The sequence below is a fragment of the Eptesicus fuscus genome, chromosome 18 (assembly GCF_027574615.1).
Source record: "Eptesicus fuscus isolate TK198812 chromosome 18, DD_ASM_mEF_20220401, whole genome shotgun sequence".
Classification (NCBI taxonomy): Eukaryota; Metazoa; Chordata; class Mammalia; order Chiroptera; family Vespertilionidae; genus Eptesicus; species Eptesicus fuscus.
The window spans coordinates 57,860,575-57,873,007 of record NC_072490.1 but is presented as its reverse complement, the minus strand read 5'-3'; the positions used below and the strand labels follow the sequence as shown (position 1 = coordinate 57,873,007).

Here is a 12,433-nt window from a genome sequence, read left to right as displayed (position 1 = left end):
CTTCGGCAAGTGTTTGGATTTCACAAGGCCTACATGTCCAAACAGACCTTGGCTCATGCATACGCTTCTCCGGACTTGCCGTGTGATGAAGGGCACTCGGACTGACATGCCCAGCGTGGTGACTAGAGGGGAAATCAGAACCTCAAGTCACGAATTTTCTAGAATATTTTTCCTTACAAAAATACTAGTATAGTTTCTGGATACGTTTTCACATTATTATGTCACTGAAGAGTTGTTTTTAGAAACCGAGATGCACTGTATTAATTTAGGAAAGTACTTGCACTGGCTCTCGGACAGAGGCTGGGAGCGGCCTGTTCTCCGCCCTCCGGGCTGCCTCTCCCAGGCCCACCTCGGGCCCTCACGCGGCTGGCTCTGCCGCCATGGCCTGTGCATCCGGAAGGAAGCAGCAGAAGTGCAGGGACAAAACGTGGTCCTGCCGCCGAGACGGCCTCGTTCTAGAGCCGTCCTGCAGGACGCTCCCTGAAGGCCCGCCAGTGACCGCGCACGGCCTCCGCCCCTCGCAGGACGGGCTGGCAGCGTCCCGCAGGCTGGAGAGATGAGCTGTCGCAGTGAGTTCCAGGTTCCAGTAGCAGTGAAGAGAGGGAACGTTTCTAGCAACAACTGTGGCTGATAATCACAAAATCAAATGACATCAGTCTGTTTCTTGCATGTTCAGTTTTCATTCGTTTTCAATAAAATGCCTTGTCTTCCATTGACTTGCATGTGTAATGTCTCATTTGAATTTTTTGGTTAGAATTTCAGCTTTTTCAGTTCTCAGGAGATACATAGCTCAGTAAATATTTTAGGACCATAATTTTCTTACTGAAAGTACCACAGAAATCTGAGAAATTATCTTCTTTCTCAAGAGAGCTGTCAACTGTAAGTGAAACTCCTGAATTTTCTGTTGGGTTTACTATCCTCTCTCTGTAGGGTCTTATTAGAGCTTCAGCAGCAGCGTAGGTCCTGGCCACACACAGGCTCACACCGGGGTCTACTCTCCCCGGGGCTGTGAGCTGCCGGCCCGCCCCTCAGACACCGCAGTGCTCTCCAGGGGCGTCGCTGGTTTGCTCCCCCTGTCTCTGCTGAAAGCTTACCTTGGAGGATGGTGCCCCGTTGGTCTATTCCACATCGGCCCGGATGTTATTCTTGTGAAAATGTCCACCTTGTGGAATGCAGAACGAGACTTCCCCATGCTCCAAAATATCGCCCCCCCAGCCCAGCCTGTGCCAGGTGCTCACAGACATGGTAGTCGGTGCTCCCCGCACTGAGTGACTGCCTGCTGCTGGGTGCATGCGCGGCTAGCAGGAGAAGTCAGATCAGCCTGGATTCAAATTCCACCTTTTGTGCTTACTGCTGCTGACCTTTTGTACTTATTCCCGTGGCAAGTTCCTTGACCTCTCTGGACCACAGCCTCCTTCTCTCGGAAGCGGGAGTAAGAACAGGAGCTGGCTTGTGTGGAGAGCTGGAGAGGTGGTAGTGAACAGAGCGCTGCACCATCCCAGTGGGGAACAGGCCCCAGGCAACGCGCGGAAATCCAGAACTGCGGCCCTGTCTACCAGGGTCTGTGGCCTCTCGCCTGATAGTCCCCTGTGTTTAAGGAGAGCCTGGGGTTGTCTTGCTGCCCATCCTCAAGGCCACTGCGGCCACGTGTCCAGCTGGATGCCCTGCTAACAGGATTCCCATCTCTGGGTCCATTTGGACAATTTCCCCCAAGAAGCATGCAGTTCTCTCTTATTTCTGGTGTGTATTTTTTTTGTGTGTGTGTGTGTTGGGTTTTTTGTTTTTTACTTAGACAGTAGACCTGCCTAGCAAGCAGAATTCACTAACTGCTTTCAGGCCGGTGTTGCAGATGATAATCTGGAGTAGGCTGGGCTACTGATGCTCATCCCACCGCATCCATGCCTGCCTCTGCTGAGTCCGCAGCGCAGGCTGGGCCCCACAGTCTCCCTGGGCATGGCCCGCGGACAGCAGTGCTGTCTGCACCCAGGGCTGCTGCGCGACTGTGCCAGACCCTCAGCTGTGCCAGGGGTGGCCCGGCGGCAATGTGTCCCAGAGATGAGCAGTGGCAGCAAGCACATGACCGTGGCCGTCTGTTGAGCTCCTGAGTGATGGTAGAAGTCACCCCACCTGCGGTAGGAGCGGGTGAGCCACTGGCTGGGCGTGTCACAGTGACAGGTGGGAACTGACCCCAGGCGTTATTAGTACCCGTCAGGAGTCCGCTCAGTCCAGCAAGAGGAAGAGTTCTGAGGTTGGTTGCAGAGCAAAGCAAATGTGTTCACCACTGTTGAATGGTAACTGAAAATGTTTAAAGTGGCACATCTTATGTGTCTTCCACCACAATTAAAAAATTTAAAAACACAAAAAATAGAGTGTTTAGCATAAGCTTTGTTTTCACAAGGTAGTTAACTCTGTGGAGATAATGGCTTAAAGATCTTGCCTGTTCAAAAAACCCTTGTAACCTTTGAGCTATTGCTATATGGTTTCAATATTTTATTTGGACACTTTGTCCGTGTACTCTCCCCTGGGACAATTTCTGTGCGACATAGGCTCACTCCTTCTCGCCTCTGTGCTCCGTGCCGCCTCTTTCTCACCAGCCCTCCCACTGCAGGAGACGTCCCTCTTCCCTTCTCCCCATGCTCCATCCAGCTTGTTGTCTGTTCCATTGATTGCAGCATCCCACTTTCTGAAGACGCCTACTCGCAGGTCGTCAGGAAGGGAAGGGAGGCCTGTCGACCAGTGTGCTAGGCGCGCTCCAGGCCAGTATGTTGAACCAGTCAGGATACAGTTGAGAACTATCCTCTGAATTTCTGTATTTTCATGGACTGCGTCTGGATGAGAAAGTAAGAGAAGAAATAAGACCCTTTAATTATGGGAATAGGATACTGCCTTTGGGTTTTCTCTGGAAAGTTTCCACCATTCATTGCACATGTTTTGACACTGTGTGCCTCCCATCCAGAGGGGCTGTTCATCACCCTCCCCACAAAGGCAGAGTCATTTGCCGTGTGGGCCCCCCGCGCACTGAGGGCAGCACCGGGTAATTAAGGACATTGGGTTCCTAGCCCAGTTCTCAGCACTCCCATTCGCTCCTGGGACAGATTACTGGGACACATTACTTTCTCTGGGCCTCAGTTTACTCACCTGAGGCAGGGGTCTAACTCACAGTCATATTGCAAGGATTGAATGAGATGACACGTGTGCAGTGCTTGGCACAGGGTCTGGGACAGAATATGATACTGTTGACTAGAGATCTCAGCAAAAGCTATTGAAGTGAAACTGGCGGAGCGCACCCTGCACTTGCGGGCTTCCTTTTAAAGTGGTGAGTGTGGCGAAGAGCCGTAATTCCCCAGGATGTTTGCTCAGGTTTCATGCACTGAATTCACTTGAAAACTAAAAAATACAAAGTGAGGAAGCATGGGGTGATCTGTTGGCTGTTGACATGTTGGCTTTTGGTTGTTGGTGACATGTTTCAGGTCATATAAATGGTAAACGTCCAAGGCTGGCTAACTCGATGTGTGGGGCCCGGTCCACACTCAGCCCTGGGAACGCAGGAGTGGGGTGCCGCGCTGTCCTGAGTCACCTGGCTGGGCCCTCGGCCTTGGGAGGTCAGAGCTGGTTCGCTCTCCAGCCTCACAATAGACCAGGTCTTAAACTTCTTGAAAAATTCTTACTTTTTAAACACTGTACACTCGATGTTCTGTCCTGATAATTCGCATTATTTTTTAAAGAAAACTTCAGTCTTGCAGATTGACAAGAGGGATATAAATAGCCCCCACAGTTAGTGGTTCTGTCACGCGCCTGGGAAACGGCCTTCATTGCCGCCTGCTGCTCCAGGCCCCCGTGCGCCACGAGCATTGTTCCCTGTGCGCTCAGGTGAACGCGGCTGAGCAGACAGGAGCTCCGTCTGTCTGCACATCCCTTCGCTTTGTGCTGGTGAAAGATGAACCAGTCACCCCGGCAGGTAGCTCTCAGCTGGTTAGAGCATCGTCCCGATAGCTCATATTTCAGGTTCGATTCCCAGTCAGAGGACATATAAGAATCAACCAATGAATGAATAAGTGAGTGGAACAACAACAAATCTCTCTCTCTCCCTCTCCCCCCTCTCTCTCTCTCTCTCTCTCTCTCCATCTCTCTCAAATCAATCATTTAAATTTTTTAAAAAAAGTTATTTTAAAGATGAACTACATCAAGTCACATCCTCTAATTTACATGACTAATGGCATGGCAGGGCTTATCTGAGAAATGCAGAGCCGCTGATCTCACTAACTTACACCCTCTCCACCTACGAAAATAAAGCGTGATGGCCACCACGTTTGGTTTCTTCTTAATAAAGGAAAAGCTAAAATCCAGTGCGTCCATCAAGCGGTGCACAGCACGACGGAGCGACCGAGGCCCCTCTTCGGAGGGCTGCGACCTGCGGGCCTCAGCCCTCACCTCCGGACAGCGCCCGGAGGCCACGCAGAGCCACGCACCGCGACATGCGGTGCTGCAGCTCCCTGGCCTGGCAGCGGGAGCAGCCCTCACGCACCCTCTCCTCTGCCCTCTGCCTGGGCTTCAGGGGGAAGATTGGCAGCTGTCTGAGGGCATGTTCTCTCAGGATTTGAAATGTGGCTGCATGTCCAGGCCCAGAGTGGTGCAGGGCCCGCAGTGCCAGCGGCTCTGCTTGAGATGTGCCGGGCAGGGAATTTCTCAGCGCCAACAAGGCTGTTCCCATGGGAGTTCTCATCATGAGAGGCCACGCCTCGCCTTTGTTTATATTGGTGCCAAATCAGTCAGTAACAGGGACACAAATCCACTTGATATATATTAAGCCACAAAAACTCTATATGAGAGAGGTACGATTCTAAAAACTGATTTTGCAGGTAAGAAAACAGGCGTAGTGTGGTTGAATGCCTCCCTCACACTTTTTTGTTTATAAAAGTAGAGCTGGGTTTTGAACCCAGGCCCCCTTCCCCTGGGGCCATGGATCCTAACCACTCTGCCACATGCTGTGCCTGCCCGCCTGGCCAGCATTGTCCTGGCATGTTGATTGGCAGGCGCTAGTTGCTTTAGCGTACGCATCCCCTGGGGCCGCTTGTGCCGCACGTTGAGCCTTTATACTCCAATGCCATCTAGCAGGCCCTGTTTGATCTCACTACACTTTTCAGACGCTTTGATTCTTTTTGCTAATACAAGAGCAGTGGGAAATAACTGTCCCAATATGACCAGGAACAAGAGCAATCACTAGCCCGGCTGGTGTCGCTCAGTGGTTGAGCTTCCACTCATGCACTAAGAGGCCACCTGTCCGATTCCCGGTCAGGGCACATGCCCGGGTTGCTGGCTCCATCCCCAGTGGCGGGCATGCAGGAGGTAGCCAATCAGTGATTCTCTCATCATTGATGATTCTATTTCTCTCTAATGTCAACCACAATAACAAAAAAACATACTTTAAAAAAAAGGACAATCACTTAATTGGCATTCTTCTATCCTTAGGTGGATGTGCCTCTGAAGACAGTTTCTCTAGATCTTCCTGTCGTTTTCTCTGATGCGTTACTCTAATGCAGTGATGGCGAATCTATGACATGCGTGTCAGCACTGACACGCGTAGCCATTTCCGAGGATGAAACATTTGCTGCTCCTGAGGATGAAACATTTGCGAAATAATGTTTTTTCCTCAAAGTGACACACTACTCGAGTTATGCTCAGTTTTTTGGCGAAGTTTGACACACCAAGCTCAAAAGGTTGCCCATCACTGCTCTAATGAGTCTCACCTTAGTCGCCTCCCTTATTCTGTCCTAGAGGCCTGAGCATGAAATTCGCCCATGGGTAAGGGCCCCTAGGCCTGACCGGCCATCAGGGCCAATCGGGTTCCCTGCCTCCCAGCGTCACCCTTCCCTCGCTCCCTCTGCGCCCCTCCACCTCCGCTGATCGCCCACCATGTTCCGTGCCACCCCCTGGTGTCAGCACACATCATAGCGAGGGATTGAACTCCTGAGGGGACAATTTGCATTTTAGCCTTTTATTACATAGGATTAGCCCCTGACCCCATGCACCTGGGGAAAGTGCAGCAAGTGAGAAGGTCTCCTTCCCAAGGGCGGTGCTGCACCTGGCACTTGCCCTGCAGGCAGGTCCAGGTGTCCCTTGGTTCTTGGGATGCATTCACCTGCACAGCTTTTGGTTCTCCACGGTGAAGATCCGGGCACTGAGAGCAGCACTGGTGAGCAAGGGGAGGCCTTTGCTTTCCCGGTCAATAGAGTTACAAATCCATAAGCTACGTCACAAGGACTTGCACCTTCAAAGATAAGAAGATTAGGTTTGGCCCCGACCAGTGTTTCTAAGTGGTTAGAGCATTCGCTTATTCACCGAAAGGTTTGATTCCCGGTCAAGGGCATGTACTTGAGTTGTATGTTGGATACCAGGCCAAGGCACATGCAGGAGGCAATCAATTGATGTGTCTCTCTGACATCAGTGTTTCTCTCGCTCCCTCTCCCTCCCTCCATCCGTTCCTTCCAATCTCTCTAAAACAAAATAAAAAAAAATCAATGGAAATGATATCCTCAGGTGAGGATTAACAACGATAAAATTGGGTTTGTAAAAACATATATAGTAAATATGTTGAAAAACGACATAAAGCCTAGTTGCAAGGGACTGCGGATAAGCCATGTTTACTCACAGGGTCTGAATTATGAGCACCTCCTTGCTAACAACAGCGGACTGTCTGTGTGTGACATGCTGAGCCCACCTACCTGTTCGGCTCCTTTGGTCACTTGAGCTGAGATTAGGCAAAAAGAGGAATTACCACGGGGACTCAGGGTGCCCACACCCCGTGCAGTTGAAAATCCACATATAACTTTTGACTTCTCCAGAAGCTAAATCATGCCCTTGGGATCCGAGGGGTGGTCCCGGGACCCTGTGGGTAGAGTCTGCAGCCGCGCCAGCCCCTGGATGGAAGGCACACCTCAGTGCACACCCCGGCTCGGGTCTGTGGGCTCCCAGCCGCAGGTCAGAAACAGTCCAGGTGCTGATTGGGAAGAGTGTGTGAATGGACCCAGGTGGTTCAAACCATGTTCAAGGGTCACCTGTGATTCCCTGAGGACTGAACAGTCGAATGGTAGGACAGACTTGAGAGACGGGAGAGGGGGGGTGCTCTCAGGCCTGGGCTGCGCCGTGCCCTGTGCCCGGTGCACTCGGGTTGGCATTACCGGCTGTGGATGATAACCTTTCACGAATCTGTTTTCACAGCAGCCTCAGCAGAAAGGGTCTTTTCTTACAGTTCTAGCAGCTGTCATAGAATTTGGATCTCCCTGATTCTGTGATTAATCAGCATGGGAGAATATGGAGGAGGAACCAAGATGGCGCCATAGGTTAAACACCTAACCTGCAGCCGGGCACAACAATTTCAAAAATACAACTAGAGGTCAGAACGGACATCGTCCAGAACCACAGGAAAGTTGGTGGACTGAAATGCCCACAGCTGGGGGGAAGGAGAAGGCCACGGGGACATTCGGGGAAGCCGTAAAAGCCTGAGGTATGGAGAAACGGGCGGAGACACGAGCACACGCGCCTGCGGGGAGGATGGAACCGGAGAGGAAGGGGCAGCTGAGGACCTGGCCGGCGTTCACTGGCAGGAAGGAGATAAAGGCTCCGGAGTGCGCTGAGCGTCGGCTCCGATTGCACTGAACCCCATTCCGGGCAAAACTCTGGGAAACTCACTCACTTTCGCAACTCCGCCACCCCCGCAGGCAGCCCGGCCCGGGACGCTGGGGACGCCACCGCAGCTGCAGCGCCCGGAGCCCGGCGGCCTCCCAGCACCCGTCCCCGCCACGCAGCCCCCGCGCACCCCGCACACCGGACGGAGGCCTGGGCGCCCTCTCCGTGCACCTCCCGGCGGCGCTAGACTTCAGTAGAGTTGACTGAATTCAAGGGATTAAGAAGTACAATCTGGGGGGACGCCGCGGCGGCGACGCCCGGAACGCGGCGATGGCGGTGCCTGGAGCTCAGCGGCCGCCCAGCGCCCGTCCCCGCCGCACAGCCCTCGCACGCCTGGTTCCGCAGGACGCGCGCACCGCGCACCGGACAGAGGCCCGGGCGCCCTTTCCGTGCACCTCCCGACGGCGCTAGACTTCAGTAGAGTTGACTGAAATGAAGGGATTAAGAAGTACAAATTGGGAAGTTTGAAAAAGATGGCGGCGGAGGTTAAAGGCTGTTCTGTTGCCTCGCACCCATCGAAATCGGAGGGGATGAGGTGTGGAGGCGCGTGGGTCTGGCTGGTGGCGGGGGAAAGGGGCTTCTGTTCCAAACCTAGGGGAGATTAGCTCTCCATCACCCTGAAATCCATCTTCTGGCGAACCGCGGGAGACCCAGATGCCTGCGGGGAGAGGCGGGACTCTTGCGGAGGTGCGCCCAGCAATCAGTGTTTGCTGCGCTGGAGTGCGGAACGAGGGGACTTAGATACGTGGAAGGCAGAAGGACCAGACTCACAGCCATCGCGGCTCGCCGCACCATGGCTTGTTGGCGCCCTGAGACCCCGCCCCGCCCTGGGACCCGCCCCGCACGTTTTGAAGACCTGCCCCGCAAGTCTTGCAGGCACACCTGCGCCCCAAGCAACGGCTTATGCATGTGGGTGGCCTGCTCTCTGGCAGCGGACCAGATGATCTGCTGTTCTAGTCGGACTGCTCCAGGGCCACTCAGACAGGAGGAAGAAACTACAGTTTTTGCTGTAATCCTTGCTGAGTGCCTAAGGCAGTAGCTGATCTACACCCCATTGGAGACCCAGAAATGAGGGCATCTAGTGGTCTGTGGGAGATGACACCAGATTTCAACCATGTGCATAAGGGACACATTCAACAGGAATATTCAGTGAGCGCCAAAGCTTTGCTGCACCAAGACCCGGCCCATAAACGTGTCTCCTGCACAGCAACTCTTCCTTTATAGACAAAGAGAGCCCCCCCAGTGACACCAACAACAATCAAGACTTAACTATACAAAGGAGGACCAAGATGGAGGCATAGGGCGGAAGCCTGATTGTTGCCTACCACAACAACTTTGAGACTACGACAAGAGAGCAGAGCAGACACCATCCAAGACCACCATAGGGCTGGCTGAGTAGATGCTCTACAACTAGAACAAAAGAGGGGTATGTGGGATGATGCTGATGCCGGTGACCCAAAGACCACACTTTAAGAACTACGGCTCAGGCGACACAAAAGAACTATGGCTCAGGCGATACAACAGCGGCCTGGAACGTGCTCGGCGCAGTTCCCCCGGCGGTCTCCGGCTGAGGGGACGGCTCCACTGGCAGCCAAGCACGGACAGACGAGCCCCTATGAGACATGGGGTGGGAGACTCCGCGCTTGCTGACCTCCGAGTCCGTCAAGAATCTCAACGCCCCGGAAGCGGCCAGGTGCGCATGCTCGGCGACCGGCCACCGATGCAGACCCAAGGGCCGACGCAGCGACGCCAGACCGGCCCACCGCCATGCACCGGGCGCACCGGAGCTTCGCCGAGCCGCCGCCCGACGAGTTCTGCAGCAGCCATACTGGAGCTCTGGAAGGATGGCCAGGGGAATTGCTGAGGGGGGATTGACCGGCAGGAATTGGGATCGGGAAGACGGGGCCCCGCTGAGACCCGGGTGCGGGCGGGGTTGCGCGCCTCTGGGCTAGGGTGTGGTCACACACCTCTGGGTATAAGTGAGGCCTCACGTCCCTGGGTCTAGGTGAGGCCACATGCCCCTGGGTCCAGGTGAGGCCGGACTCCGGGTCCGGGTGAGGCCATGTGCCCCTGGACCCGGATGACGCTGGATCCCGTGCCCGGGCGAGGCCAAGCGCCCCTGGGTCTGGGAGAGCCCACACACCCCTGGGTCCAGGCGAGACCATGTGTCCCTGGATCCGGGTGAGACCTCGTGCACCTAGGCCTGGGTGAGGTCACGTGCCCCGGGGTCTGAGAGGCCAAGCGTCCCTGGGTCCGGGTGAGACCATGTGTCCCTGGATCCGGGTGAGGCCTCGTGCACCTAGGCCCGGGTGAGCCCAAGTGGCCCTGGGTCTGGGAGAGGCCAAGCGTCCCTGGGTCCGGGTGAGACCATGTGTCCCTGGATCCGGGTGAGGCCTCGTACACCTAGGCCCGGGTGAGCCCTAGTGGCCCTGGGTCTGGGAGAGGCCAAGCGTCCCTGGGTCCGGGTGAGACCATGTGTCCCAGGATCCGGGTGAGGCCTCGTGCACCTAGGCCCGGGTGAGCCCAAGTGGCCCTGGGTCTGGGAGAGGCCAAGCGTCCCTGGGTCCGGGTGAGACCATGTGTCCCTGGATCCGGGTGAGGCCTCGTGCACCTAGGCCCGGGTGAGCCCAAGTGGCCCTGGGTCTGGGAGTGGCCAAGCGTCCCTGGGTCCGGGTGAGACCATGCGTCCCAGGATCCGGGTGAGGCCTCGTACACCTAGGCCCGGGTGAGCCCAAGTGGCCCTGGGTCTGGGAGAGGCCAAGCGTCCCTGAGTCCGGGTGCGACTATGTGTCCCTGGATCCGGATGAGGCCTCGTGCACCTAGGCCCGGGTGAGGCCACGTGACCCTGGGTCTGGAAGAGGCCAAGCGTCCCTGGGTCCGGGTGAGACCATGTGTCCCTGGATCCGGGTGAGGCCTCGTGCACCTAGGCCCGGGTGAGGCCACGTGACCCTGGGTCTGGGAGAGGCCAAGCGTCCCTGGGTCCGGGTGAGACCATGTGTCCCTGGATCCGGGTGAGGCCTCGTGCACCTAGGCCCGGGTGAGCCCAAGTGGCCCTGGGTCTGGGAGAGGCCAAGCGTCCCTGGGTCCGGGTGAGACCATGTGTCCCTGGATCCGGGTGAGGCCTCGTGCACCTAGGCCCGGGTGAGCCCAAGTGGCCCTGGGTCTGGAAGAGGCCAAGCGTCCCTGGGTCCGGGTGAGTCCATGTGTCCCTGGATCCGGGTGAGGCCTCGTGCACCTAGGCCCGGGTGAGGCCACGTGCCCCTGGGTCTGGGAGAGGCCAAGCGTCCCTGGGTCCGGGTGAGACCATGCGTCCCTGGATCCGGATGAGGCCTCGTGCACCTAGGCCCGGGTGAGCCCAGTGGCCCTGGGTCTGGGAGAGGCCAAGAGTCCCTGGGTCTGGGTGAGACCATGTGTCCCTGGATCCAGGTGAGGCCTCGTGCACCTAGGCCCGGGTGAGCCCCAATGGCCCTGGGTCTGGGAGAGGCCAAACGTTCCTGGGTCAGGGTGAGACCATGTGTCCCTGGATCCGGGTGAGGCCTCGTGCACCTAGGCCCGGGTGAGCCCAAGTGGCCCTGGGTCTGGGAGAGGCCAAGCGTCCCTGGGTCCGGGAGAGACCATGTGTCCCTGGATCCAGGTGAGGCCTTGTGCAACTAAGCCCGGGCGAGGCCACGTGCCCCTGGGTCTGGGAGAGGCCAAGCGTCCCTGGGTACGGGTGAAGCCAGATCCTGGGTCCGGGTGAGGCCGTGCGCCCCTGGATCCATCCGGGTGAGGCTGGGTCCCAGGCCCGGGTGAGACCACGCGCCCCTTGGGTATGGATGAGGCCACGTGCCCCTTAATCCGGGTGACGCCGTGCCCCTGGGTTCGGCCGAGACCAAGCCAGAGGGAGTCGGACCTCCATTACCACCATTTGTCCACCATCCAGAGCTGAGGGGTCAGGGCTGACATGTACACATAAGGAACTACTGGACATTGAAATTGGGTCTCAAAAGAACTGTTGGTACAGGGGGAAGCTCGCTACAGATTGATTCATTTGCCTGTCAGCATAACTATTATTGCTCATCTCACATTTAGTTCTTATCAGTATATATCTAGTGACATATGATCTCGCTCATCTAGGGGAAATGATGAACAACATAGACTGAGGAACAAGAACAGAACCAGAAGCAAGGAGGCATCGATCGGACTATCGGGCCTCAGGGGGAGGATAGGGGAGGGGAGGGGGAGGGGGGGGGGAGGGGGAGAGTTCAACCAAAGGACCTGTATGCATGCATATAAGCCTATCCAACGGTTAGGTTCAACAGGGGATTGGGGCATGCGTGGGGAGAGGGGTGGGATGGGAATGGGGGGATGAGGACAAATATGTGACACCTTAATCAATAAAGAAATATAAAGTAAAAAAAAAAAAAAAAATCAGCATGGGAATTACGTACCCTGAAGCGCTCCCTGGGGCTGGAGCTGACCTGACCTGGGTGGGGCAGGAAAGTGTGCTTGGTCTGGAGTGGGTCCCTTGGAGTCACAGGTGGTGTTGAACCTAGAGAAGGCAATGGGCGGGGTAAAAAAGCATGCTGGTTTCAGAAGGGGCAGAATTCTAGGAGGGGCGACTGTGTATTTGTACCCTTAAGACACTGTGCTTGATGTGCAGTAAATAAGTAGTAGGATTAGAGGGCTGGAAGGAACCTTGAGCTGTCGAATGGCCCAGCTACCCCCAGGCTTGAGCATTCTCGGAGGTTTCCCCCAGGAAGCTGTC

General features: G+C 55.8%; 1 protein-coding gene and 1 long non-coding RNA gene across 8 annotated transcripts in view; one reads left to right on the top strand and one right to left on the bottom strand.

Moving 5' to 3' along the window:
• The window catches only part of FOXP1 (forkhead box P1), a 565,106-nt gene that overhangs the window by 213,869 nt on the left and 338,804 nt on the right, over positions 1 to 12,433 (top strand). The gene's annotated exons all lie outside the window — the stretch shown is intronic.
• LOC114227299 (uncharacterized) lies at positions 2,488 to 12,213 on the bottom strand. The gene is made up of 3 exons (XR_008558878.1): positions 12,117 to 12,213; positions 6,030 to 6,268; positions 2,488 to 2,828 (listed from the first exon to the last, which is right to left on the bottom strand). It is a non-coding gene; the product is annotated as an uncharacterized LOC114227299 (long non-coding RNA).